Raw genomic sequence first — 6,000 nt, forward strand, 5'->3', positions numbered from 1 at the left:
GTGGTATCACAGGCTAGTTGATGTGCTATGTGGTGGTTATTATTTTTACTCTCTATGTAAGCAAGCTTCCCCAGAATGCTTCAGCTTTTAATTTAGAGAATTAACTTTTTTCCAAAATATTTTAGAACTTATGAGGAGTTGACTTCAATTCCTGCAGCAATACAGGCAGATGCAGTAAATACAATTTTCAACATAACAGAGCTTATATTTGTGATATCTAACTTGAGGTTGACACAAAATCATATAATACATGCTGTATTGTGTTGTAATTAATTTTGATTCAAAGCAGCATAAATAGTGCTTAATATAATTTTGCTTCCTTTTCCTTGTTTACATTGTACTGGTCGCCGCCCAGCTACGATGACGGGACCCAGAGACATTCTGACAGAGGACAGATGACCAGCGATATGGTGGGAGTGGTAAACCATTCTCCCCTATCGCTATATATCCAAGTGTCGACATGTATACCCAAGAGACAGGACAGCAAAGAAGAAGCGATATGGCGGGAGAGATAAACCATACTCCCCTATCACCAGACGCGAGGAGGGGTCAGCAGGCCAAAGGCCACCCTGGAGCGAGAGACCTTGCACTCCCCTCCCCTGTTTTCCTTTCACCCCCACCCCATCTCTCCCCACGGTGGATGAATGTATTTAAACGCCCCAAAAAGGGAAAAAAGGGGGCGTTCTCTGATTATTAGACTTGTAGCTCTTGGACGGGTCACGTCAGACCCAGAGGGCAGCCATTGTACTCTACTGTAACTCTAATAAACTCCTTGTTGATTCTAATTTACTTTGAGTAATAACTCTTAAGTGTCCAAAGACCCTACCGGAGATTCTTCGCAGCCACTCGAGATGAATCTCCTCTTCCATGTCTGATCAAGAGATCACTACATAGGGAAAAATTTGGTGTCAGGGGTGGGGTATTGGCGCAGTAAATTAGGATTAAGTACCGGCGGACCGGAGCAAGGAAGAGAGAAAGAGAGAGACAAGGCGGAGTCCCGGAGAGTCGACGGCAGAAAGACGCAGAGCCCCGGCAGGTGACCGCTGCACAGCCGAACGACAGACCGAGAGCAAGTGGAGACCACGGGACGCAGAAGGGAACGGAGGAAGGAGCTTGGGAACGCAGAAGACTGCAAAGATAGAGAGGGTAAGTCACACCCTAACTTTCCTTTCCTTTTGCCTTATCTCAGATTTCATTACTGATTAGTGATGGCTCCTCCGGAAGCCCACGTTAGCGCAAGCCGTGAGTCGTATTGTGGCATAATGGACGCCATAAAACTAATTGCTTCTCCATTTGAGGGAGATAAAAAGAAATTGAAGGAATTTATAGAGAACGCGGACGTTGCCTTTGAATTAGTCAATCCTGAGGAACACGGAAAATTATTGAAGTTTGTTAAAGCTAAAATAACCGGTGAAGCTCGAGCCAAACTTATGGTGAGAGACGAGTCCAATTCTTGGGAGCAAGTTAGGGCCATTTTGGAAGAGAACTATGCGACCAGGCGGACACTTGATTACTATGCATGCACTATGTTCAATTCGCGCCAACATGCAAAGGAGAGCATTGCTAATTGGGCGAGTAGAATGGATACGATGCAAACAGATTTGCGAGATGCTGCGGCAAAAGTAGTCGGGAGTAGAAATGTTGCGGGAGCCATATCCCTTATAAATCATTTAGCTAAAGCATGTTTTGTGCAAGGGCTTGAAAATGAAAGAATTCAGACGATTGTAAGAAGTAGAGGGGATGGAATTTTCCTTCCCGAGGCCACTGACGTAGCCTTAGAAGAGGAGAGTGCCATACTCTCAGCAAAAGAGCGGAATAAATTTAATCAGAGAAGTAATTCCAAATGTGAGAATTGTGGGAAAATGGGACACGTAGTTTCGGACTGCTACTTAAGGAAGAGTAAAGTTGAAAATAAAGCAGTTAGGGCATTAAGTGGGATTAAATGTTTTAATTGTAATAAAATGGGACACTTAATGAAAGACTGTAGGGTGCCGAGGAAAAATGGCGATAGGAAAAGATGGGAGAATCAGGGTGAAAGAGCGCGCCAATCGTATGGCGAAGTGCGCCAAGTGAGGTCCGTTAATATTGAAAGAGGGTGCACTGTCACTTTCGAAGCTAAGGAAAGTAAAAATGGAAGGCTCAAATTATTAGTTGATACGGGCGCGGAGGTAAGCTTAGTAAAGGAAACCTCATTAAAGAAGGGCACAAATTACCTCTATGGGGGAAGGGTAACCTTAAAGGGGGTTACAGATAAAAAAATTGAGACGTTGGGAATTATTAAATTAGGGCTGATGACCGGAGCAAAAGTAAGAAGCCACAGTTTTCAATTAGTGGATGAACAAGTCGCCATTGGAAACGATGGAATAATTGGTAGCGATTTCTTTAAGGAGACGAGAGCTCAAATAAACTTTGCGCAAAGAATGATCAAAATGGGGAATGTTGTGATACCGTTTGATACGGAAATAAACAAAGAGATACGGGTAAAAGCGGTCAGACGGTTAAAGCTGCCTGCGCGAAGTGAAGTAATAGTGAAGTGTCCGACGGAGAGTGTTGGGGAAGGACTTATCGAAAAACATACAGTTGCTCCTGGGATATATTTGGCCGAGTCGCTCACCATGGGCAAGGACGGCGAGTGTCTCACCAGTATGGTCAATACTAAGGAGAAAGACGAGGAGATAGTGCTCCCCGAAATAGAGCTGAAAGCGGTAGAGACGGAAAAGGAAATTTTGCGGTTAGAAAAGGCTGACCGAGTGTCTGAGCGGAGGGCTTTAATGATCTCCCTTCTTAGACTGACTCATTTGAACGCGGAAGAAAAGATGGAATTATTGAAAACCTTGGAAGGATTCAGTGATGTATTCCACCTACCGGGAGACACTCTCTCATGCACGAAAGCAGTGGAGCATGCAATTCCAACTCCTTCCCTTGCAACTAACCAAGCGATAAAAAGTAAACCTTATCGTCTACCTGAGGCCCATAGAGAGGAGGTGAGCAACCAAATGGAAAAGATGTTGAAGGATGGGATAATTGAGAAGAGCAGTAGCGCCTGGAATTCCCCGATAATAGTGATCCCTAAGAAGATGGACGCCTCCGGAGAGAAGAAATGGAGAATAGTGATAGATTATCGAAGGCTGAATGATGTTACGGTGGGCGATGCTTTCCCCCTCCCTAACATAGCGGAAATATTGGATCAGCTGGGTAAAGCACGCTATTTCTCCACCCTTGATTTAGCGAGCGGGTACCACCAGATACCCCTAAGGCGAGACGACCGGGAAAAGACGGCGTTTAGCACACCCACTGATCACTATCAATTCTTGAGGCTACCATTTGGATTAAAAGGAGCCCCAGCCACATTTCAGAGGCTTATCAATACTGTTTTGAGTGGGCTACAAGGGATCAAATGTCAGGTGTACTTGGATGATATAATTGTCTATGCAGATTCCCTGGTGAATCACAATGAGAGACTGAAGGAGATATTGAAGAGATTACGGCAACATGGCCTAAAACTGCACCCAGACAAGTGCGAATTCCTGAGGAAAGAAGTAAACTATTTAGGGCACGTGATCACGGAGGAAGGTGTTAAACCAGATCCAGACAAGGTGAGAAAAATTCAAGAGTTTCCTGAACCCAAGACCACCAAGCAACTGAAAGGATTTCTTGGATTGGCGGGATACTACCGCAGGTTCATCCCTGAGTTTAGCCAGATCGCCAGGCCATTGCACACACTGCTAAAGAAGGAAGTAAAGTATGAATGGAGTAAGGAGCAACAGGAGAGTTTTGAGAAATTAAAACATCTCTTGACGAATGAACCTGTTCTCCAATACCCCGATTTTTCACGAGAATTCATACTCTCCACCGATGCCAGCAACGAGGCATTGGGTTGTGTGTTATCGCAAGGAGTCATCGGTAAGGACAGACCGCTGGCTTACGCAAGCAGGACGCTCAACAAGGCCGAGAAGAATTATTCGACCGTAGAAAAGGAACTGCTAGCGATTGTTTGGGGGACAAAATATTTTCGTCCTTATCTATACGGAAGGAAATTCACCATTGTGACCGATCACAAACCCCTAGTGTGGATTTTCAGTGTGAAGGATCCGAGTTCGAGACTTATGAGATGGAGATTGAAGTTGGAAGAGTACGATTACCATATAGTATACCGAAAGGGAACTCAAAATGTAATCGCGGACACACTCAGTAGGGTTCATCATGTTTCCACCCCGAATAAGCCTGGAAGGGAAGAGAAGGAAGATGATGAAAATGAAGAAGGAAGAGAAGAGAAGGAAGATGATGAACATGAAGAAGGAAGGGAAGAGACGAAGATCTCGGAAGAAAGAAGATTCTCCACGAGTTCCATGACTCACCAGTAGGAGGTCATCAAGGCGTAGCGAGAACGTACGAAAGAATAAAAATGTATTACGATTGGCCAGGTATGAAGAAAGAGGTAAAGGAATACATTAGAAAATGCGAGAAATGCCAGAAAAACAAAGGTAGCGACAAGAAGACAAGAATGCCTTTAGAAATCACCAGCACGCCGGAGATGGTAATGGAAAAATGTGCAATGGACATATGCGGACCATATCCAGTAACAGAAGGGGGAAATAAGTATTTACTTACTTTTCAAGACGAATTGTCAAAATTCATCCTAGCCATTCCCATCGAGCGGCAAGATGCTCAGACAGTAGCAAAGGCCTTTGTGAAAGAAGTAATTTTGAAGTTTGGCATTCCTCAAGTGTTACTGACGGATCAAGGAACAAACTTCCTAAGTGCAATATTTAAGGAAGTTTGCCGGATGATGAAAATCAAGAAGATTCAGACCACGGCATTTCGACCGCAGAGCAACGGATCTTTGGAGCGCACGCATAAAACCTTGACAGAATATTTAAGACACTTCATAGCAGAAGACCAAAGGAACTGGGACGAATGGATTGCTTATGCAATCTTCGTTTACAACACAACTCCTCATACGGCTACGAGATTCACGCCGCATGAACTAATGTTTGGCAGAGCAGCCAACATACCTGGATATCTTCAAAAGGAGACTCCTGCTACGCAATATTGCCATGATGACTACTTGAAAGAATTGAAGTCCCGATTGCAAACGTGCTATCATAAAGCAAGAGAAAACCTGCTGGAAGCAAAGGAGAAGAATAAGCGATATTACGACAGATCAACGAAGGTTGAAATATTCAAACCCGGTGACAAGGTGTTACTGTTCGATGAGTCGGTCAGAAGAGGTAGGTCCAAAAAGTTATCCGCACAATGGATAGGACCGTATCTAGTCACTAAAGTGGAAGGGGTGAATGTAGTAATATCTAGACAGGGCAAATGTGTGAAGGTACACGCGAACAGATTGAAACTGTTTTTCTAATGTTTTGCAGGAACAATGAAAGGGATCGCCGCCGTGCTGATAACGACAACGTGGATCTTTTACCTGGTGGCAGGATTCGATTATACAGTTACCCACATCCGAGTTTCCCCTGGGTTATATTATGAGCACGAGGGAGAAGCTCAGTTATATTATTCTGAGTGGAAGTTAGTTTGTTACGTTGATTTAAAAAACCTAAATGAACAGTTTAATCAAGTAAAACAGTTTGTCAGCGCGACGGAGGGATTTTGCAATAGATATCAAAATACCTCCTGGGCGAATCTAACAGACTGCGTGACCTTAATACAATATGCTGCGCACAAATTAGAGGAAATCGAACAGATTAAGGGACTGATTGCGCAGATAGCTAAACCAACTGAAGAACCGTTAAGGATCAAAAGGGGAATTCTCAATTTTGTAGGAGAATTGGGAAAGGTATTGTTTGGGACTATGGATGACGAAGACGCTAGCTATTACAGCGAAAAAATAGGGAAATTAGAGGAAGAACAGAAAGACGTTTTGCAATTGGCAAAAGAACAAATGACGGTAGTTAAGTCCACCCTGAAAACAGTGAACACGACCATTCGAGGGTTGGAGCGGAATGAGGAATCCCTAATGGAAAATTTAAAATCAGTAGA

General features: G+C 43.9%; 1 protein-coding gene across 1 annotated transcript in view; it reads right to left on the bottom strand.

Moving 5' to 3' along the window:
* LOC139687183 (uncharacterized) overlaps window positions 1-6,000 on the bottom strand; it is a 40,099-nt gene that overhangs the window by 22,986 nt on the left and 11,113 nt on the right. The window lies entirely within an intron of this gene.

Source organism: Hetaerina americana, unplaced genomic scaffold, assembly GCF_022747635.1.
Source record: "Hetaerina americana unplaced genomic scaffold, ioHetAmer1.1.p SCAF_178, whole genome shotgun sequence".
Classification (NCBI taxonomy): domain Eukaryota; kingdom Metazoa; phylum Arthropoda; class Insecta; order Odonata; family Calopterygidae; genus Hetaerina; species Hetaerina americana.